The 24,552-nt window shown below is 36.6% G+C and overlaps 1 protein-coding gene across 12 annotated transcripts in view; it reads right to left on the bottom strand.

Moving 5' to 3' along the window:
* The window catches only part of FRYL (FRY like transcription coactivator), a 245,305-nt gene that overhangs the window by 188,182 nt on the left and 32,571 nt on the right, over positions 1-24,552 (bottom strand). For 8 of the 12 annotated variants that reach the window (XM_023638124.2, XM_070262481.1, XM_070262480.1 and 5 more), the window contains exon 2: positions 22,949-23,124. The gene's annotated coding sequence lies outside the window, so the exon portion shown is untranslated. Of the gene's footprint in view, positions 1-14,732; positions 15,075-22,906; positions 23,125-23,269; positions 24,039-24,552 lie in introns of those variants that run through there. The other 4 variants (XM_023638125.2, XM_070262484.1, XM_070262487.1 and 1 more) reach the window with 2 other exon arrangements.

The following is a 24,552-nucleotide window of genomic DNA, read 5'->3' as shown; positions in this document are numbered from 1 at the left end:
TCAAAACTCTAAAGCTGACTTCAAAAGGTACTTTATACTTATACTTGAATTGAACCATGTGGTGACCTAGAAACTCAGTGTATGTCAAGTAAAGAAAGAAACCACATTGCAAGATACGGAATCTATGAGAGCAAATTCCTGCCTTCCATTAAAATTATTCTAAGAATCTTGCAAGGCTTCTTCAAATGATGCAAAAGACTAAATGATGGAAAAGTTCTGACAGTCTTTTAGAGTAAGGATGCAATGGTTTTCAAATAAATTTAGAATAATCATAGGTCCTATTCACAATAGCAAAACAATTATGGAAAATAAAATGTAGTACTTTTTTAATCTGCCAAAGATTATATAAAATGTAAAAAATCTACTCACAAATAATCAAGTGCAGGCAGCAAACAATTATTCAAATATCTTTTATGTCTGACTGGTAAGAATAAAGAATTTACAATCACCCCTTTAATTAACCAAGAAAATTGATGATTCATAAGAGTAAAACTGGTTCCATCACACTCGAATTTTTAGAAATTCACTTTTTCTCTTATTTTAGAAATGATATACTTAAAAAAAAATTTTTAAATGGAATTGCATCTTAACTTCCCTGTCATTCTTTTTAACCTTCTCCTAAATGTCAATTTTAAAAAGTACAGAAACTCATTACGCTGGCTAATGTAATCACAGACTACTCTATATCTATCACCTGCTAAAAATGCTGTATAATGGTAATGAGCTAGAATAATTGGGCTTCACTGCAAAAATCTAAATCTCTTGCTGATAAAGCAATGTTCTCTGCAGTTAAATTTTGTTGATTTTACATTTTTAGCCAGATTATCAGTTATTGCCATACTACTTGATCTAATGAAAACAATTATAAAAATTTTCCATTCACAAACTTAAGGGGAAGTTTTTTATAAAGGTTTCATTCATTGAATCAAATGAAAACAGCATCAGAATACAACATTTTCTGAGATACTGATGAAGGGATATGTATTGTTTAAAGTAATTTTCCTACTACATTTCCACGTTGGCACAGAAAAAAGGAAGGAAGGAAGGAATTCAACCACAAAATTATCATACAAATGCTCTACCTACTTAACTAGACTTCAACACCAAGAGAAAATTTTTGAACAAATGTAGGAACAGACCATAACACATCAACCTCACTAAGTCTGGAAGGTACTCCCATCCCTAAATTCTAAAAACCCAGGACTATAACTATGACACATATAATTCACAGAAATTCTATATTCAACAAATACTTATTGATCAGAACTACGTGCCAGTAACCAGGGACAGGGGAGTGAATAAAATAGACAAAAAGCCCTAGCTTCATGGAGCTTACATTCCAGCAGGAACTTGAGCTTTTTTTGGAGTCATTCCTATAAGAATCTGAAAAAAGCACTTGGAGGCCTCTCCTTCCAAAATGCACATAGACCTAATTTCACAAGGTTATCAAACTTTCTAATCCAATCATTAATTATGGATTAAGAACCTCTGATAAAAACCCTCCTTATATTTATTTTCTATCATTTATCATAGATAGCTTCATAATTTTACTATTCATAATAAAAAGAATAGTACTTTTTTTTCCATTAAAATACTCATGGCTTTCAAATTTCAATGGAATGTTTTCTATTTATTCCATTTGAACCTCTCACAAATTTCTAGGCTGTCAGATTATCCTTTATCAATCTTGGTCTTTCCAGAAAACTTAATCCTAACCTCTTTGGCAGCTTCATAGGGAAATTTTCTTTCATTCATTCATTATTCTCTGGATCCCCTTAAATTAAAATCCCCCTCCCCTGCCCAAATTGTCGGTTAAATTCATTGTAGAAGTCACTTCCAGAGTCTCTGGAAGAAGATATGCTCAAGAGAAACCACAATAAAACTTTAATCATTTAACACAAACCAACAATTAATTAACCAAAAATTTTTCTGTTTTTGCTTGTCACAAAAAGAGAGTAAGCAACCCCCTAGAGAGAACTGTCTTTTTAATTAAAAAATGCAACATCTAAAACACTTTCTAGGGTCATTATAATCTCTAATCAATGTGTTATACCTTTTATAGCTATAATTTTAAAAATTTACAATGGAAATTTTTCTACCTAATTATGATCCTGAGGTCCCCATGCAAATCTGATACGTATATTTTCAATGTTTTTATAAAACTATTCGCAATAAAAAGTTTCTGGGCTAATCTAAATTTTAAGTTAATCAGAAAAATGAGGAAGTAATTGCTGAAGGTCATAGAGCAAGTAAGTGCCCACGATTTGATCTCTAAAGTTGGTCTCTCCTCTCTTTCTCTGCGTTTACTGTCTCCGGCAGGCTTAGAGAAGCCTGACTTTTATAAGGGCAACTAAGAAAGCACCAATTCCCATTGATGTTTAGATGACCTATTTCTCCCAAATTTATAGCCGCAAAACAACTTCTCTAAACGTAAGAAGGAATGATCACTTGTGACCTGCAATCTCACAGCCTGTATAAAGCCTTTAAAATGTTTGCGTTCTTGACTCAATAATTCCATTACTAAGAGCTTTTTCTAGGACGATAGTCAGAAATGCTCATGCAGATTTATTCACAAAGATGTTCATTGTACCATTATTCCTATGAGCAGAATCATGCAGGGGAGACAGAACAAAAACAAGGAACCAGTTGAAGAGATCATGGTTTATCCCCAAGATGAAAAGTTATCTATCAATGAAAAAATGTATTTTTTACTAATATGTCACCATATTCACTATATATTTCTAGGTAAGAAGTAAAAAACCAAAACTATTTATAGTATCTTCACAATTGTTGGAGATAAAACCACATTTAGAAGCAAAGAATAAACTTAGAAGGATAGAACCAAAGTGTCTAGGTACTCAATCTCTCTGTGCCTCCATTTTCTCATCTATAAAACAAGGATAATAAAACCACTGGGGCTATTGTGAGAATTAAGTGTAAAAGATAAAAAGTGCTTCAATAGTGCTTGACACGGTAAGTACTCAATAAATGTTCATTGTTGTTTAACATATCACATATGCTGACAAATACACAACACTTCCAAAAAATAGTACTGAAGAAATCAAACTCACTCATAATTCTAATACCCAGAGATAGCCACTATTAGTGCATGTTAATATCTGGGTTAATTTCCTTCAGGTCTTTTAATACGTATTACACATTTTATAAAGTTAGTATCATATTGTATCATTTCTAGCGGTTACAAAATATCTCAATATTTTATGAATACATTATGTGTATTTAATCATTCCACTATTATTAGGTCCAATTTTTCACTGCTATAATTAATATTACAGTAAATACCTCGATTGGCAGTCTTTGTACACATCTTTGATTTTTCCCTCAAGAAAGAGTCTAGAAGCAGAATTTCTATCTCAAATGGTCTGAAATACACTTGGCTTTACTCCCCTACTGACCTATACGGAATGTAGGCACATACCACGTGTTTTAAAATGCCGATTTCTCTCTTTTCTCCATGGATACTTAAAGGCTATTAATTGGCTTTTCCATTGTAACCTTTCTATTGTTTTTTTGTTACAACTGCTTATCAGGTATTTCTCTTTTTCCATTTATTCCATTTAAAGGATCTCATTTTTCCTTTATGTCACTCTAACATCCCAAATACAATTTGAGTGTTAATTACTTCAGTACCTCTCTCAAAAAGGTTCTTACGATTCTACTTTATGTCTAGAAATGGAAATCCTTGTCTTTCAGAAATACATCTTGAAACATTTACAGATGATGTTTTATGAAAGAGGAACTACATCAAAATAAGTGGGAACTGGGGGAAAGGAGTGGGTAGAGATAACGAAGAGCTGAAAAATGTTGAAGCTGAAGAATGGGCATGTAAATATTCATTCTACCATTCTCTCTATTTAAATATTTTTAAAACTATCTTTAGTGGGAAGAAACTGCTTTAAAATAAATCTTTAAAAGAAGATATAATTATTAAAATCTATAAAACAATTGTGGTTTACCTTCTACCACAGGTCTTAGAGAACAATAATTCAAGGATTATAAAAAAAAAAATAACAAGACCAAAAATATTTAAGCCAAATTCAAAAGTGAAGTAAACAACTACAGTATTTAGAATCTCTCAATTACACTTGCCAGTAATTCCCACAGATAAAAACATACTACAATGCCTTTTTCCAAACCATGGCTTCAGCTTAGCATGCTGATTCTCCGAAACAATATTAGTATTTATATTGTGCATTACAAGAACACAATTTTGCCTCTGTATGTGCCCACATGAATATTTGATAAGTACTTTTATTATGTACTAGTATTAAATAATCCAAATTCTCTCAGTGCTTAAATCACATCTTGGTACCAAGTTAGGCACATCATAAACAATACTTACAGATTAGCAGTTAGGTCCACCAAAGCGTTTATTTGTACCCAGAGGCATGCAAGCAAGACCAGCATAACGGAAAAACCACCTCGCTGCACATCTTTTATTAAGACGTATTGTGGGAAAATATCACCTGCGTATATTTCTACCTCTGCAGAAATATACCTTGGCGTCAGGTTATGATAACAAGAGAGCTTAGCAAAAAGAGTAAGAACAAATCTAGGGATAGGGGATCAACGGCCGTTCAGTGGATTTAAAGGGTGAAATGGACAGGTTAAACACATGCTTTCTAAACTCTTTTCACTGCAGTAAAAAAATACATTTTATATAAATGTACTTACAATATATTTTATATAACAACCCCAGTATATATACACCCACATGATACATTTGAAATAATCTGCAATACATTTTGATAGTCTCCAAACTATTTCTTTTTAAAAGTGTTATTTTCGAGTCACTACCCACTAAAATAATTTCTTGACTTCATAGATTTAAATCTCAGGACTAAAAAATTGGCCTGGGAAAAACAGCCTGCTTATCCTCCTGTTCATCAGTCGAAGGAGATGGAAGAGAACATCTGACAAACTAGACATTTCATGCCACCCAAGCATTCATCTGCCTGAATTCCTGTCTGCCCTGCACAGAAAATGACATCATTACATGTATGGGAGGATGGGGAGTGGGGACAGGAGACACTGAAGTGGGCAGGAATCAGACGACCACTGCTTAAACACACATACACACACACACAGCCCTAAGAGAAGATAATCTCTTAAATTTCTTCCAGTTCTAAAATTCTGTAGTTCTAAGAGTTGGCTCTGAGATTATAAGTCCCTAAAGGGTAAGAAATTCATTGCTACATCTCCCACAGTGCCTAGCAAACTGACTTTCATAAAAATAACAGAGCACTACATAGAAATTAAACTCAATTAACAATATGCAAACTAAGCATAAATGTAAAGGTTCCTGTCATTTAAACGTATGTTTTCCACACACTGTTAGATGTAAAAATCAATGCTATTGTATATTATTTGAAAACTCATAAGCATAAAAATGCTAAAATATATATATAGCGGATGTATATGTATGTGTGTGTATATATAATACATATGCCACAAATACTATTCCTGTTACTTTATCCATAAAAGGTATAAAACAATTCACTGTAAAATTATTCTAAAACTCAGAATGGAATTAAATTACTAACTTTTAGTTTGAATTAAACCTTTTTTTCTGTCTGCTTAATGATACTACATTAATGGCAGAGAAATAAGCAAAACATGGGCCTAGTACAAAAGAAAAGTAACAGCAGAGGACTAGACAATATAGAACTTTCACAACCATGTAGTACTCTAAAGGCTACCAGTTTGGGCCCAATGGTCTCCTCTGCTTTTATCTTAGAAGGAATAGTTTTCATCAAAAAAATTTTAATGACATCGAAGTGTTTCCATATATATATTAACTTTCACTAAATTATTATGGTTTAATTGAAGTGAGAGAGAAGGCGAAAAAGGAGTCTTCAAAAAAGACTTCCAACTTCAAATCACAATATCCTTATGCCTTTTATATAATGTTATAAAATGCCATATGATGCAAAAAAAGACAACTTTCTCATGAACCTGAAAATTACACACAACTCTTTCTTTCCATAAGCTTTACCTAAAATTCCATTACTTTGAGGTGCTGGATTAAATTATTTGGAAAAAATCTAGGATTTTACCAAAATTAATATAATTTCTGATTTTTAAATGAGGAAAATGTTTACAAATATACTTTTGTTACTTAAAAGAATAATGCACTTTAATGGGCCAATTCCAAATTTCCAGTTCTGCTTAACATTTCTCACCAGTTCTTGGATTTCTAAATTTAATTACTACTAACTAAAACATACCTTTCAAAAGCTTTATGGAGAAGGACCTGAATTTGTTCCTTGAAAGAAATAAGGGAATTAGAGAATCTGCATTGGCAGAGGAGAAAGAAACAAGACTGGGAACGACAGAGGTGGTACAGGAGACAGGATAGGATTAGCCTCTCTAGAGATTATTCATTAAAGAACTGTTAAAGATAACGTCAGACAATATAACTGGACCAGTGACTGTTGAGGAGTCTCCACAAGCCACAGGGAGATGAACACCTAACACTGACTGAGGGTCAACCCTGAACTCCCAGAATCAGCACGAAGTGGCACTTAGACACAACGGCAACCTTCCAGGAGTTTACAGATCCGCTGGAAGAGAGACACACGCGATGACGTGTTTTAGGTGATTTGAAAGAGGTTACCTAAATATGTTCAAGCTACAATCAGGTCCAAGCGAGACAGTCATCAATTTAAGCGGAGGAGGGGACAGGAAAGACTTTGTCAAGGAAGTGGTGCTCACAGCTCCATTGCCAGAAGAGTAACTGGAGCAACAATCTACAACTACACGAATGGCTTTTTGCCTCTCTTTGAGGAGCTGGCTAGCTGTTGACAGAAGAGCTGTTTGAGTGGCACATTAAGGCTTAACAAATATGACTATTTCACTGCAGCCTCCAAGCCATAACTTCCCAATGTGACAGGCTCCAAAGTTGGGTGCTATCACATACCCTTTTAGTTACACAACAGGACCTGGCTTCATCCCAAAAATGGTTATCCTGGGATTGCCTCTTCCTCATGTTTATGAACAGAAGTATTGTGTCCAGTAAGGTTTACACTGATGGACTGTTCCTCTCACTCTAGAAATGTAGAAAGGATAATAAGCAATTTATTCAGATCAAGATCCTCTGTACAGAAAATAACACATTTCAAAGTTAGTAACAAAACAACATTCCAAATCAGTTTGGTCACTATGGATGACCATATAGAACACGCCACAAAGCTTAATCCTTCACATTCCAGTACATCCAGTGACTCTAAAAGGACTGCACACAAAAGTCAAAAAGCCCCACCCTACTCCACCAACAGGCTTTATTCTTCACAGTGATTAAGTCAGTCTGAACATTTTACAAATACAGAAGGGTAGAATTCAGAATTGGTTCACTGCACCCTAAGAAATGGTGCTCTGGAAATCCAAATTAATTAAGTACCCAATAATAATAATAACAACAACACTCATCACTGAGGCCCTACTATGTGTGAGAAACCAAGTTAGGTGCTTTACACACATTACTTCAGTTTAACCCAAACAAACCCATAACTTCTGTAAATGTTCAACTTTGCAGCTGTGGAAACTGGCAAAGCTAGTAAATGAACTGAGAAATACTGCACATCTGGATTCTTTTATATCTTGAAAAAATAAGCTGTTATATGGAGTTACATTAGATGAAGTTCTCAAATTAAAATGCAATTATGATTTCAATGTTTTTATACTGATTCTGAATCTCAGAACAAAAGCTAGAGATCTCTTTAAAAAAAGGATAATTAAACATAATTAACACACAATTTATCTTAAATATTCCATAAAGAATAAATTTGCCTCATCAACAGTAAAAAATAGGGGGGCCAGCCCAGTGGCATAGTGGTTAACATTGCACGCTCCATTTCAGCGGCCCAGGGTTCACAGTTCGGATGCCAGGGGCAAACCTACATCACTCATCAAGCCAGGCTGTGGTGGCAGCAACCCACATTCAAAACAGAGGAAGACTGGCACAGATGTTAGCTCAGGGACAATCTTCCTCAAGCAAAAAGGAGAAGATTGGCAACAGATGTCAGCTCAAGACCAATCTTCCTCACCAAAAAAAAGTAAAAAGTAGGGAGAAAAAGGAGAAACCATTTATAACCAACAAATCGCAGAAATGCTTATACTGAGACTAAATTCAATCCTCTTCTGTTAATGTCTTACTATTAATTTAAAAGTCCAAGCACAACTTTATAAAGGAAAGTGACATCCTCCTGTTTCAGCCAGAATTCTTAAAACAATCTTTAACCTAAAATGTATGTTTCCCAAAGATGGATGCTCACAATTTAACCACAGTGAAATTTAACCAGCTGCAAAATTCTGTATCAGGACTTTCTACATTACAGAGAAAACCTGACAACGTATGCAAGTATCAATTGTCATATCTGTGGTTTAAAATGAAACTCCCTCCCCTCAACTCAAATCATCCTTTCTCTTCTGGGTCCCTGCATGCCTCTTTTCCTTTATTCCTGCTCTATGTTGAGAGAATATTTGGTCCCTAGCTCAGTTTAGTCAAGTTCAGAGTCATGGGAATAATACCTTTTTAATGTTGTCTCTGGATCAACTTCCAAATTTAGGTTATGCTCTTCTTCTCATTAAAAACTTTAATATAAATTCAAATCATATTAAGACGGGATGTAAATGCTAACTGCAAGATTTATCAGAATAAAGCAAAAACAAAAATAAAAATTTTTAAGCTTTCTAGAAACCCAATACCAGGTACAGTATAATAAATAAAAACAGACATAATTCTACCACCTTCACTGAGCTCAACTGTATATCAAGCTCGGTAGTGAAGGACACAAACAATGAATAGGACATTGGCTATGACCCTAAGGAATTTGTTGTGTGGTGTGACTCATCCAGCTCTAGGACCATCCCTCCTAAACTGCTGTAGAAGGAGAGTGTGGTAGAAAGTTCCAATATGGTACAAATGGAGTTATTACAAAACAGCAAATGCTTATCTTCTAATATATCAGGCTTCTGAATTAATGTTGTGATCATATTTGAAGGTATGACACTCATGTAGGATTTGAAATGAGAGAGGAAATAAGATGTGGGGAGTGCAGCGTGAGGAACTGAGTCATTTCTCCCACCTTGCCAGGTTTTTTCACCCTTGCTATTAGTTACATAAATCCTATGTGGAATGCAATATTTCACTTATGACAATTTTACCTTTTAAGCCTTTCATAAACCTGTCAAACTACGAGCTACATGGACCAATTTTTCTTTTATAGATTCTCAGTTTTAAAAATAAAAGCTTGTTCATCCCTCCAAACTAAATGCATTATGATTGAAGATCACAGTACCAAATGATCATTTGATTCTTACCGATAAGTACCTGTCCTGATTAATGTTTCAAAGTAATTTAAAAAAAAAAACAAACACAAAAACATATTCCAGAAAATAAGACAATGTGCTAATTTAACCCTAAGCAAGCTCATTTAAAATTCTCATTAAGAGATTTTTACTTTAAAATCATACAACCAAAATACTTCTCATTAGTTAATATTGTTGAAACATCAAAAATTTCAAATGCGACTTTAGGAAACTTACTTTTAAAATAGGTTTAAAAAGGTTTAGTCCCTACTGCATCTCCAATGACAAAAATAAATCCCATTCAGTATGGAACCAAAATTATTATAATCTCCTGACCCTTTTATTTAAAATCGCATACAAAAGAAATCTGTATAAACCCTATTTCAATTATAATTTCAGAGAAATGATCTCACATGAGAAAGCAGCACAATGTATGTAGCGCAGTTACACAATAGTAAGCTATATTAACTCAAAGTGAGTTAACCTCATTTACAAGAAGAAAAGGAGAGAGGGAAGAAGAGGAGAGAGGAAAATTTATAAGAACAAAAAAAGATACAGTACATAAAATCATTTTGCAAGTTTATAGACAGTAAACGATAGTCCCCTGTCTTCATCAAAGAAAACATGCTGGCTGGCCCTGATACACAAACAAAAGCACATGGGCGAATCAAGTATATTAATCTCTGTCAACATGCAGACTACGACCTTTAACCTAGCAGGATGCCTGGTAAGTTAGCCAAGCAGACAGTTAGTCCACAAAACACCGCAGGTAAAAGCAGAGGTACATTTAGACATGCTGCATATTTATGATTTTACTGCCCATTCTCCACCATCATGGAAACTGAGTATTTAATACTCTAAACATGCCATTACCCCCAGTAAGTCATAAGAACTCTCTGATATTGCCATAAAAACATATTTTTGTCAAACTAGTGTAGAGAGTATAAGTATTATTTGATGTTCACTGAACTGCAGACTGTTTCAAAAGGCAAGTAAGATATTCCCCTCTAAATGAGGTCACTCTCTGAAGGTTCAATACAAGATACTCGCAAAATTGTACTTGAGACTTGTTTCTTTTACAAGAGATTGCCAGTGAGTATCTACCACATGGAATGCTCCCTAATCTCATCCAATTCAATTCGACAAATATCTCGAGTTCCTATGAATTACAAAAACGAAAAATACACAAGTCTTTGCACTCCAAATACACGAATATAGTAATACAACACAGACTCTGATGAATCCTAGAACCAACACATCAACAAAGGAAAATAGGGTATGTGGGTTAAAAGTCAACCAAACTGAGAGGATTTAAGAAGGAATAGGGGAATAGTGAGGATTTAAGAAGGAAGAGGGGAATAGTTAGGATTTGAGTGGAGCCTTTAGGAAAAAGAAAAAAGAAAGAGGAAACAGCATTCTGGAGGTGGAGATGTCATGACACAAGATGAAGATGAGCTAAAGAAAAGAGGTAAAAAAAGTATCAGTCTGGTTGCCTAAAAGAAAGTAGTCTCAGAGGAGCAGACCATGAAGCTCAAGGAAAATAATAAAGGCTTCAATTTCAAGTGGGCTTTCACTTTTCCACAATGAAGGAGTCTATTAGTCAGGGTTCAGAGACTACAGAGAAACAGAACCACTAAGATATACATCCATGTGCCACGTTAACGACGTTTCAGTCAATGATGAACCACACATGTAATGGTGGTTCCATTAAGATTAGTACCATAAAGCCTAGGTGTGTAGTTAGCTATACCATCTCATACTGTAGGGAAGGAAGAAATTTTCCTCGACTCTTATAGGTTATTCCAGCTGGTCTAAGAATTGAATTGACATGAGAGAGATTAACGGAGAAAAACAAACAAAAGTTTAGTAACATTCGTATATGGGAGAACCAAGTAACTCGTCAAAATGGCCAAAGCCCTCACCTTAAACACCATCGTCAGCTAAAGACAAAAGAAGATGTTGGGGTTGGGGAAAGACTTCAAAGGGAAGGAAGGCAATTCACAAAAGGAGCAAGTACTTGGAAAACAAGTATTTGGCCACACAGAAACAGAAGAACACAGAGGGAGCCCAACAAACAGGTTTTTCTAGATTCCTCCTGTCTACCACCCAGTTCATGTTATGCTAAGGTGATAGCTCGCTTCCTGAAACAAATGGAATTCCTTTTTTAGGCAGTTAAGGGAGAGGTAACAAGAAAAACTTTCTGAGCCTTTTGTTCCTTAAAAATAATCAGCCTAAAATAATAACCACGTTAAAGAGACATATTTTTGGATGGCAAATTTTGCTCCCCCTCAGTACAATCTGTGATGTTCACACAACAAAGAAATCCCATAATGATGCATTTCCCAGAACATACCCCATCATTAAGTGACACAGGACTGTAAATAGACATACAAGAGGAGATTTATTATGGGAATTAGCTTACATGATTATGGAGGCTGAGAAGTCCTACGATATGCCATGTGCAAGCTGGAGAACCATGAAAGCCAGTGGTGTAATTCAGTGGGAATCCGAAGGCCTGAGAAGTAGGGGAGCAGATGGTGTAACTCCCAGTCCAAAGGCCAAAGAGGGTGAAGGGTGCTACCAGTCCAAGTTTTGGAATCCAAAGGCCCCAGAACCAGGAGCTCAAATGTCTGAGGGCAGGAGAAGATGGAAGTCCCGGCTCAAGGAGAGAGAGCAAATTCACTCTTCCTCCATCTTTTTGTCCTATCTGGATCCTCAACCAATTGGATGATGCCCACCCACACAGGTGAGGGTGGTTCTTCTTCAGTCTACTGATTCTAATGCTAATCTCTTCTGGAAACACCCTCACAGACAGATCCAGAAATAATGTTTTACCAGCTCTCTGGGCATCGTTTAGCCCAGTCAAGTGAGCTAAATGCTTGACACATGAAATTAACCATCACAGGGAGCCACCATGAGTTTTTGAGAAAGAAAGTGATATAAATAGACCTGAGAGTTCTAAAAGCTATCTTTTGAAGCATATTGGATGGGAAACAGAGACTAAAACAGAGTGGGGCCAATTTTTAAAAATCCATCATAGTAGTAGAGAGAACTTTCCGAACTAGTGGGGTGGATATAGAAATATGGGAAGAATGAGCAAAGCGCTAAAGTAGAACTGAAAAAGTCCTCCAACTGAACAAATGTGGCACCATCCCTTTCACAATTACTCTCTCAGTCTTCTAACCAGGCTCCTAAACAACTTCTACACACACCCCTTTCCAACATACTCTCCCCACCACGGCAGAGTGACCATTTTACAAAGCAAGCCAGATCACATCTCATGGCCCTCTACCCCTTCTCCCTATCGGCCAGCAACCCTGGTCTTTTCATTTCCTAGAAGTTCAACTTCTTTCCTGACTCAGGATCCTTCCACACACAGTTTCCTATACCTGGAAACTGGCACCTCGGCTTTTTTTCACCACATTAACCATAAAAGACCTTCAAATCTCAGTTCAAATTTCGCAAAGAGGCTATTCCTAACCTCTCCAATCTAATCATGTATCCCAATCTTCAAATTCTCTCTTGAAACGCAGTCATCAAACACAGGCATACCACATTTTACTGCACTTCACTTTATTGTGCTTTGCAGATATTGCGTTTTGTAGATATTGTGTTTTTTTACAAATTGAAGGTTTATGGCAACCCCGAATCGAGCAAGTCTATCAGTACCATTTTTCCAACAGCATTTGCTCACTTCGAGTGTCTGTCACATTTTGGCAATTCTCACAATATTTCAAACTTTTTCATTATCATTATATTTGTTATGGCAATCTATGATTAGTGATCTTAGCTGCTACTATTGTAATTGTTTGGAGGCGCCAGGAACCGCACCCATATAAGACAGTGAATTTAATTGATACATGTTGTGTGTGTTCTGACTATTCCACCAACAGGCTGTTCCCCTGTCTCTCTCCCTCTCCTTAGGCCTTGCTATTCCCTGAGACACAACAATATTGAAATTAGGCCAGTTAACAACCCTACAACGGCCTCTAAGTGTTCAAGTGAAAGGAAGACTTGCACGTCTCTCACTTTAAATCAAAAACTAGAAATAATGAAGCTCAGTGAAGAAGGCAAGTCAAAAGTCGAGATAGGCTGAAACTAGGCCTCTTGTGCCAAACAATTAGCCAAGTTGTGAATTCAAAGGAAAAGTTCTTGAAGGAAATTCAAAGTGCTACTCTAGTAAATACACAAATGAGAAGAAAGTGAACCAGCCTTATTACTGATATAGAGAAAGTTTTAGTGGTCTGAATGGAAGATCAAACCAGCCACAACATTCCCTTAAGCCAAAAACTAATGCAGAGCAAGGCCCTAACTCTTCTCAATTCTACGAAGACAGAGAGGTGAGGAAGCTGCAGAAGAAAAGTCTGAAGGTAGCAGAGGTTGGTTTATAAGGTTTAAGAAAGAAGCCGTTTCCATAAGATGAAAGTGCAAGGTGAAGCAGCCAGTGTTGACGTAGAAGCTACAGCAGTTTATCCAGTAGATCTAGCTAAGATAATTAATGAAGGTGGCTACACTAAACAACAGATTTTCAAGGTAGACAAAAGAAGAAGATGCCATCTAGGACTTTCATAGCTGAAGAGGAGAAGTCAATGCCTGGCTTCAAAGCTTCAAAGGACAGGCTGACTCTCCCATTAAGGGCTAACGCAGCTGGCGACTTTAAGTTGAAGTCAATGCTCTTTTACCACCCCAAAGATCCTACGGCCCTTAAGAATTATGCTAAATCTACTCTGCCAGAGCTCTCTAAAAGGAACAAGAAAGCATGGATGACAGCGCATCTGTTAACTACATAGTTGACTAAATATTTTAAAACCATTGTTGAGACCTACGACTCAAAAAAAGATTCCTTTTGAAATACTACTGCTCATTGACAATGCACCTTATCACCCAAGAGCTTTGATGGAGATGTACAATGAGACTAATGTTGTTTTCATGCCTGCTAACACAACATCCAGTCTGCAGCCCATAGATCAAGGAGTAATTTCGACTTTCAAGTTCTATTATTTAAGAAATACATTTTATAAGGCTATAGCTGCCACAGATGCTGATTCTTCTGATGGATCTGTGCAAAGTAAATTAAAAACCTTCTAGGAGCCAGCCTGGTGGCACAGCAGTTAAGTTTGCACATTCCACTTCTCGGCGGCCCAGGGTTCACCACTTCAGATCCCGGGTACGGACATGGCACTGCTTGGCAAAAAGTCATGCTGTGGCAGGCATCCCACGTATAAAGTAGAGGAAGATGGGCATGGATGTTAGCTCAGGGCCAGTCTTCCTCAGCCAAAAGAGGAGGATTGGCAGTAGTTAGCTCAGGGCTAATCTTCCTCAAAATAAATAAAAAATAAAAATAAAAACCTTGTAGAAAGGATTCACCATTTTAGATGCCATTAAGAACATTTGTGAGGAGCCAGCCCCGTGGCCGAGTAGTTAAGTTTATGCGCACTGCTTCAGTGGCCTAGGTTTTCCCCAGTTCGAATCCTGGGCACAGACATGGCACTGCTCATCGAGCCATGCTGAGGAGGCATCCCACATGCCACAACTAGAAGGACCTACAACTAAAAATACACAACTATGTACCGGGGGGCTTTGGGGAGAAAAAGGAAAAATAAAATATTTAAAAAACAAAAAAAAGAGCATTTGTGATTCATGGGAAGAGGTCGAAACATCAACATTAACAGGAGTTTAGAAGAAGTTGATTCCAACTTTCACAGATGACTTTGAGGAGTTCAAGATTTCAGTGGAGGAAGTAACTGCAGATGTGGCAGAAATAGCAAGAGAACTAGAATTAAAAGTGGAGTCTGAACATGGGACTGAATTGCTGCCATCTCATGATAAAACTTTAATGGATAAGAAATTGCTTCTTGTGGATGAGCAAAGAAAGTGACTTCTTGAGATAGAATCTACTCCTGGTGAAGATGTTGTGAAGACTGTGGAAATAACAACAAGGAATTAAGGATGTTACATAAACGTAGTTGATGAAGCAGCAGCAGGGTTTGAGAGGATTGACTCCAATTCTGAAAGGAGTTCTACTGTGGGTAAGATGCTTTCAAACAGCATCGCACGCTACAGAGAAATCATTTGTAAAAGGAGGAGTCAATCAATGTGGCAAACTTCACTGTTGTCTTATTTTAAGAAATTGCCACAGTCACTTCAATCTTCAGCAACCACCACTCTGATCAGTCAGCTGCTATCAACATCAAGGCAATACCCTCCACCAGCAAAAAGATTACAATTCAGGGAAAGCTCAGATGATGGTTAGCGTTTTTTAGCAATAAACTATCTCTTAATTAGGGTATGTATATATTTTTTTAGACATAATGCTATTGCACACTTAATAGACTACATTATGGTGTAAACATAACTTTTTTTTTTTTGGCTGAGGAAGATTTGCCCTGAGCTAACATCCACTGCCAATCGTCCTCTTTTTGTATGTGAGTTGCCACCACAGCATGACCAACGATAGACGAGTGGTGTAGGTCTGCGCCCAGGAACCAAACCCAGGCCACTGAAGCAGGGCACATGAAGCTTAACCACTAGGCCACCGGGGCTGGCCCTAAACATAACTTTTATAAGCATCGGGAAACCAAAAAATTTTCATGACTCACTTTATTGTGGTGGTCTCAAACCAAACCCACAATATCTCCAAGGTATGCCTATACTGAATATATCACTTAGCGAGAAGAATAAATGTAACATTAATGGAAAGGGATGATAAGCAAAATAAAGCAAACTAAAAGCAGATTAGACAATACCACTCTTTAACTGGCAGGAAGAAGAAAACAAATAGACAAAAGGTTGATATAGGTACACAGCTTATAAAATAGAAAATACCAACAAATCCACAGAAAAGAGGGCTAAAAAAATGGACAGGTAACAGGAAAAGAAATGCAAATGTCTCAATCATATAAAAAGATATTCTATCTCATTCATAATGAGAGATGGGAATTAACACTATGATGAGATTCCATTTGGCAAAACAAGACAAAAGTTTGACAAAATATTCTGTTGACAAGGTTATGTATAAACAAATAGGCACTTTCATATGTTACTGATAGAAACACAAAAATGTACACATAATTCTTAGGGGATAAATTTGGCAATATCTAGTAAAATTGCATACTCATTTACCCTTTGAAACTATAATTCCTCATCTAGGAATCTGTCCCAAATATACAATAACAAAATATAAAAAGACATATATATGAACAGGGTTTTTCATTGCAGTGCTATTTACATACAAAAAATTAGAAACAATCCAAAGGTCCATCAACTGGGAACTGTTTAAATAAACTATGGTACATTCATTCAATGGAATATTATGTAGCTATAAAAATGAATGAATAATATACTACTAAGAAGTGATCTCCAGGATATAGTAAGTGAAAAAAAGCAAAGTATATAGTACTCTATCATTTACTTAAGAACAGAGGGATAAGAATATATAGCCTTATATTAAAAAAATAGATAAGAATAAACTGAAGTTTTTCGCAAATTGTTATTCCCCTTAGAAGGGGAAGAAGAGTAAAGGATAGAGAAAACAGATAGAAGCTAGAGTCCTTTAAATAAACTTTGTTTTGTGATTTGACTTTGGAACCATGAAACTATTACACATGATTATAAAACAAAATTACATTCTACAACAGTTATTAAATATCAAAAATAAAATAAATGAACTTAAACGTATATCCAGTTGGTAGCATAACTATACAGAGAAAAATTAAGACTGACTTAAACAGTGTGGCATGGTAGGTGGCCTCTGTGAGGGCCCAACGATCCCCACCTCCTGGTATTCACACCCTTATGTAATTATTTCCTCTTCATCATGGACTCAATTTAGAGACTTGCTTCTAAGAATAGAATGCGGCAGAACATCAAGGTTTACAGCAGAGTTATCCACAACGGCCAAAAGGAGAAAACAAACGTCCATCGATGGATGAATGGATAAACAAAATGTGGTAGATACACACAGTGGAATATCATTCAACCTTAAAAAGGAATGAAATTCTGATGCACGCTATAACTTGGATGAATCTTAAAGACATTCTGCTGAGTGAAATCAGCCAGTCACAAACGGCCAAATACTCTATGACTCCACTTAGGAAGTGTGTAGAGTGGTCAAACTCAGAGACAGAAAGTAGAATGGTGGATGCCAAGGGCTGGGGGAAGAGGGGAATGGGGAGTTGTTGTTTAATGGGTATAGTGTTTCAGTATAGAAAGATGGAAAAAGTTCTGGAGATTGATGGTGGTGATGATCGCACGACAATGTGAATTTACTTAATGCCAATCGTCTATATACCTAAAAATGGTCAAAGTGGTAAATTTTGTTATGTATATTTTACCACAATAATTAAACAAAAAAGAATGCAGCATATATGATGGGTTGTCACTCTAAGAAGAGGTTACAAAAAGGCCATGGCTTCCATCTTGGATACCCTTTCTCCCTTGCTCCAAGCCAACAACCAGCTGCCATGTTGTTAGCTGCCCTGTGGAGAGGCCCAAGGAACTGGTCTCTGGCCAACAGCCAGAAAGGACCTAGGACCTGTCAAGAATCACAGGAATCTGCTTGAAAGCACTCCAGAAGGCTCCTTTGTGCCCCCTTTAACTGAGCCTTGGGACGAATATGGCACCAGCTGACACCTAGATTGCAGCCTTATGACCAATCCTGAGCTGGAGTTAAGATGCACCCCACAGAAACTGACCCATAGCAACTGCGAGATAATAATGTTTGCTGTATTAAGCCACTAAGTTTTGGGGTGATTTGTTACACATCAATAGATAACTAACACACACAGTGTTTAACTAAACATTCCTAGGGGGGCGTGCCCTAAGTCCAAAACAGAATTGCAGATTCCATTGCTGGGTATATGTCCAAAAAGAACCCAGCACAATGTCCAACAAAAGACATATACAAGAGTGTTCATAGCAACTTTATTCATAAAAGTCCCAAACTAGAAACAACTCAAATATCCATCAACTGGAGAATGGATAAATAAATTATTGTATTTCACACAATGCAATACTACGCAGCAAGCAAAAAAACTCCACTGTTTCATAAAACAACATGGATAAATCTCACAGACATAATATTGAGCAAAAGAAGGCAGAAAGAGACAAAACTATAATGTTGGTATTGCTATTCTGAAATTGCTATGTGTATAATGGGGTGCTATAAATGAGTAATTACGTAATGTTTTAATTGTATTATTTCTAGTGTCACTGAGAACCAGGATTCTCAGCTGAGAAAAAGATACAGATGTAAAATAAAAAAGATTAAGTAAAAATCTGGTGGTGCTGAAACTGAACTAGAAGTATTAGTATGAACTCATGAGGTACGTATCTTTAAAAATATTTTTTCTGGGGCCAGCCCCGTGGCCGACTGGTCAAGTTCACGCACTCTACTTTAGTGGCCCAGGGTTTCACTGGTTCAGATCCTGGGTGCGGACGTGGCACTGCTCATCAGGCCATGCTGAGTCAGCGTCCCACAGAGCACAACTGGAAGGACCCACAAATAAAATATTTGCATATGTACTATGTACTGGGGAGGTTTGGGAAGAAAAAGTAGAAAAAAAATTTTCTTTTCCTAGTTCTGAGTACTAAAAAGGCCTAGAAACATGATAAGTCCGTTATCAACAAGAAGCCCTAGAGCTCGGATTGTAGCTTTGAAGTTCCATTCCCCAGTAAGGAATTGGGGCTCCCTTGAGAACTTGCTAATACCAGGTGTGGGGAGGCAATGTACATGATGAGCCTGGAACTGCCTGTCATACCAGATAATCAAGAAGCTATCAAAAACTACTAGAGACACGTCAAAATAACTCAGTAAGCAACTTTAAAAGGTTCGTACTGGCCAAAGATTAATTTAAGCATCAGTAAGGATAATAACTACAATCAATTTTTTAAAAACACCCAATATGTTTAAATTTAAGAGTCCATAATGAATCCAGGAGAGAAGGGGAGAAGCCTAATACAACCAACTCGCTATTTTAAAATTAGTAAGCCAAGGGAAACTATCAAGCTTTTATCCAACCTTTCCTATACAAACCTTACTACTAAGTAACAAACAGTACATAAGGAACAGTTTCTCTTTACAGAATATTCTAACTAATAAATGAACAGTAAAGTTATAGTATTAACTATCACTATTCTCCAACCTCTAACGATTAACAGACCTAAAGCAGAGTCTACCGTCTACTTTTTTTTAATCCTTATTTAAAAAAATTTTTTTTTGAGGAAGATTAGCCCTGAGCTAACATCTGCTGCCAATCCCCCTATTTTTGCTGAGGAAAACTGGCCCTGAGCTAACATCTGTGCCCATCTTCCTCTTGACAAGCGGTGCCATGTCTGCACCCGGGATGTGAACCGGCAAACCACAGGCCACCAAATCAAAACGTGCAAACTTAACCACTGCGCCACTGGGCCAGCCCCTCTATCATCTGTTTCTGTAAATAAAGTTTTATTGGAATACAGTCATGTCCATGCATTTACATTTTGCCTCTGGCTGCTTTCTCATTACAACATCAGTTTAGTAGTTGCAGCAGAGGAGACAAAACGGCCCATGGACCCTGAAACATACACTATCTGCCCCCTTACAGAAAATCATTGCCAACCCGATCTAAAGCATTGAGTACAAATGGCAACAAATTAGCAAGAAAATAGAGACACTGTCTGCACCAGACAGACACCTGCCAAAAGACAGACACTTTCCAAAAGAAATCAAACCTGAATCTGAGCAAGTCTCTAAATCCAAACGCCAATTAATAGGAGATAAAAAGGACAGATGAGTATGACGTTTAATCGCTTCACAGGAATGTACTCAGGAACATCCACATCAACAGGACAAAGGCCCAATTTGTTCAACAAATAAATTTTAAAGACAAAGATGTGGAGGAGGCATTGGGACAGGGATGAGACACCACACAACCTTAAGAGAAAAATCAACCAATTGCAATGGGAGGCAGGTGACCCAATCAGGTCAATTGTTTTTAAAATGTATGAAAGAATTAAAATTAACACTGACTGGATATTTGATTACATTGGAAGTCTTGCTGATTTTGTTGTTCGATTTGTTTTGTTTTTTTGCCGAGGAAGATTAGCCCTGAGCTAACATCTGTTGCCAATCTTCCTCTTTTTTTGCTTGAGGAAGACTAGCTCTGAGATAATATCTATGCCAATCTTCCTCCACTTTCTATGTGGGTTGCTGCCACAGCATGGCTGACAGGTGGTGTAGGATCCCACGCCTGGGATCTGAATGCACGAACCTGGGCCACCAAAGCAGAGCATGCCAAACTTAACCACTACACCATGGGACCGGCTCCTTGTTGCTGCGTTTTTAAGGGGGATAATGGTTTTGTGGTTATATTTTTTAAAAAGAAAGTCTTATACTTTAAGGATACGTAGTGAAATACAAATAAATTATATGATGTCTAGGATTTCCTTTAAAATAATACAAGAGTGGGAGGGAAGTCAGCAGGAAATAAATAATTTGGCCATGATTTGATAATTACTGAACCTGAGTGATGACTACAAGGGGATTATAATAATCTGTTTACTTTTACATATGTTTTAAATTTTTCATAAGTAAAACCTTAAAATTAGGCAAAACATTTCTTCTTCAGACACAAGAAAAAATCTGGAGTATGAAGAAGAACAGGTCAAGAAGTATGCTAGATAACCCCAAAGAAGCAACATGACAGTGACAAGGGTAGGGTCTTCTACGGAAGGGTAAAAAGCCAAGTTTGAAAAGAACCAGTTTAGAGACCAAGCAAATGATTGCTGAATAGATTCCAAACTTAGTTAAGTGACCTTTTCCAACTGCATTGAGCAGTGAGAACTAGGAAAAAAGACTATATATGGCAAATTAACTTAGGTACGGGATTTGGTAAAACAGATTCCTCAGGAGGAAAAGGGCAAGAGAACGTAAGATGCTGCTGCAAGTATGATCATGGGGCTTGGGTGAGCAAAACGCCAATGAGGCTAGGAAATAGCTAACTTGATTAGAAAAGCATGGAAATGCCAAGAAAGTACAAGTCATAACAAAGACAAAGAACAGACTCAGAAAGCGTGACATGATAGAGGGTTATGATCACGAGAGGGAACTTTTCAAGACCTCAGAAGTGGAAGTGTTCCAGGTGATGATAAGTGATGGGGTATGAAAAGTGCACAGAAGTTTGGGGCTCCAGTCCTGCTAAACTAATGCTGGTTTACTAACTGCTTCCGGCCACCTGCCAAGAATCACACCTCTGTCCCAGGATCATTTCAGAAGATATCCGTATTTTTTAAAAGGGTCCCAGGATTGGAACCACTAGTTTACAATTTAGTAACCCTGGAAAATGACTAAGGTGAAAATGATGGATGTCAGTCAGGTCAAGGAAGCACGATGAGAGCCACTAATATAAGAGACAGAAGGGGAGCATCTGAATCAAATGAAGAAAAATTCTAGAGGTCAACAGAGGATAAAAATGTAGAGAGAAAAGAATAAAAGACATCAACTTCAAAAGAAAACAATTAATTGAAAAATGTTCTAATAGTGAGGACGTTATTCTAACCCCATAACTCAAAGAAAATAGTCTAAAAATATCTCTATCGGATAGATTAGGGAAGAAAAGGTATCCTCAAAAAAACAAAAATCAATTTGTTCATTACAATCATAAAGTGCTGGGTGTATGAAAGCACCAAAAAAACCTTATAAATCATTTAGTTTAATTCACTCATTTCATAGAGAAAACCAAGGTGCACCAAGGCTAATTAACTTGCACCCAAGAACATTACGCAGTTAATGAACAGAACTCAAGTTAAAGTGTACCCCGTTCTTCCCCCAACCTCCCTGCCTCGCACTCTCATCTAACACCTTGGTTTCCATCTCGTGACTCACTTCTTTTCAATGCTAAATGTCATTATATATTTTCACTCATAAATAGCAAGCATTTGGTAAATATTTGTTGACTGGCACTCAAAATGAGCCTACTTCAGTAATTTTATTTTAAAGGTCTCCTATAGCAGCAACTTGTTCCGCTCAATTTTACTCTTCTGTCTCCCTCGGTCCCCTCCCCAAAATATGTTCTGAGTAAATCTCAGAGATGTTCAGAAAATGTGTTGGCTAACTAGCACCTATGCTTCCAAAAAATGTTAGAACATGAAAAGGCACACATAGTGCCATGCTATAAAAAGAAGAGCTGGCATTATACACTTCTCTCATCATTTCCATAAATGCGTACATAATTTACAATTGCTATGAAGTAAGAAGATGTTCTGGACCCAGGGGACTCCAAATACCTAAATAGACAGGAAAAAACAGGATAAACTACCTCAGCCTTACAATAAAGGATTATAGAGTACACAAAGTACACATACATAAAGATGTTTATACATTTCTATATTTATTCTCTATAAATATTACATATTATACTCCACCCAGAATATAATATGGAAAGAACATTTTGAAGCTTCCACAAACCTGATGTTACTGCTATTTTTAGAAGAGATTTTTAAAATATTAACCAAAAAAAAAAGTGCAGATATCACTCATATGTAAAAAGAGAAGAAGACACAAAAAAGGGGAAGGCAATCTAAACAAAAATTGTGTTACAAATTTCTATTATTCTTAAAAAAAAAAGGTACATATTCTTACCACTTAGAAACGGTTGTTGAGGCACAGAGTTTGTAGAAAAGACACCAAATTTGGAAAGGATCCATCTAGAAGCTTTTTCAATCGGGAGCTTGTACTTTATAGGCACACAAGTGGGCACACCGGTGCACAGCAGTAGGCATTCACCATGTACAAAGCAGAATATGGAATGTCAAAGGCTGGAAGACAAAAAGAGAGAGGAAAGAAAGAAATATGGTTGGTTAATAGTAATAGCCATGTTTAAACCCAAAATTTAGCAGTTTTCATATATCATGTATCATTATTGATTAGTTTTTATAAGGAAGAATCTGGCCAAGAACTTACTTATCAAAAAATTTCAGCAATTTTTTAACAGGAAAAGAAGCTATCTGGAGAGAGAAAACAAGAAAATGAGAATAACTCTTTTAAAGGTCCTAATTTAAATACTTTTTCGCCACCCATAACATCTTTCTCAGGTATATTATAAATTTCTTCACCGTCTGAAAATAATTACCTGTTTTTTGATGACAGAAGGGCCATCATCATAAGAGTGCTTGCACAGTATTTGAGGACATAAACATTATGGGACTTGGGGTAATGACCCTAGAACTACCTTTCTTTCAAAGGTACCCCAAGAAAGAAGTGAACTCTCTGTCGCTGGTGGCAGTGCCAATACCTACAAAATTAGGAATGTATCTATCCTTTGACCCAACAATCCTTCTTCTGGGACATTCTCCTACAGATATAATTCCATACTCACAAAATAAAGTGTACAGTATGATTATTATGGGATTATTTATAAAAGTGAAACACTGAAAATAACCCGAGGACAAATAAAAATACCTATGAGACATCCGTAAGAAGGAACACCATGCAGCTGTAAAAATGAATAAGGAAGCACCCTCTGTGCTTCTATGAAAAGGCCAGAAAAAGAACTCAGCCACCATGCTGTGAGAAAGCCCAAGCCACATCGGGAGGCAAAAAAAAAAAAGGTCAGAATATATTAAACAAGCAAGATACAGAATTTATATACACAGTATGCTATATTCTGTGTTTAAAAAAGGGAAGGGGGGAGGGAAGTAAGAATATCTATCCTTATTTGTTAAAAAAATGCACTGTATAGATACATAAGAAATTGGTTAAAATGGTTACCTATAAAGGACAGTAAGGAACCAGGGATAGGCACTAAGACTTCTCCGTCTGTCATTTTGACTTCTAAAACATGTAAATGTTCAAACAAAATTAAATTTAAAACAAGTCCCCTAAATACTTGATTCTTACTCTTTCATCCCTTATTCATAAAAATTTGAGCTGTTATATGATCAGTATAACACATTACTTTCCTGAAAAATCAAATGATAAGTTATTTTCTTATCCTTCAGAAAAACCCTTCTCTTTGCTACTGGTAGCAATTCAATATATACTGAGTGCCTGCTATGCACCAGCACTATATGCATCTGTGAACAAAACTGAAAAATCCCTGCTCTGGTGATCTTAAAAGTGAACTGTTATCCATTTACTCATTGCTAGTGAAGGTACAGTAAGAAACGCATAAATATACATTTCTAGAGAAAATATAAATTTGTCAACCATTCTGGAAAGCAATTTGTGAATACATAACAAAAATC

This window comes from Equus caballus, chromosome 3, assembly GCF_041296265.1.
Source record: "Equus caballus isolate H_3958 breed thoroughbred chromosome 3, TB-T2T, whole genome shotgun sequence".
Lineage (NCBI taxonomy): Eukaryota > Metazoa > Chordata > Mammalia > Perissodactyla > Equidae > Equus > Equus caballus.
Note: the sequence above shows the minus strand (reverse complement) of the source record. Positions and strands in the feature narration are given on the sequence as shown.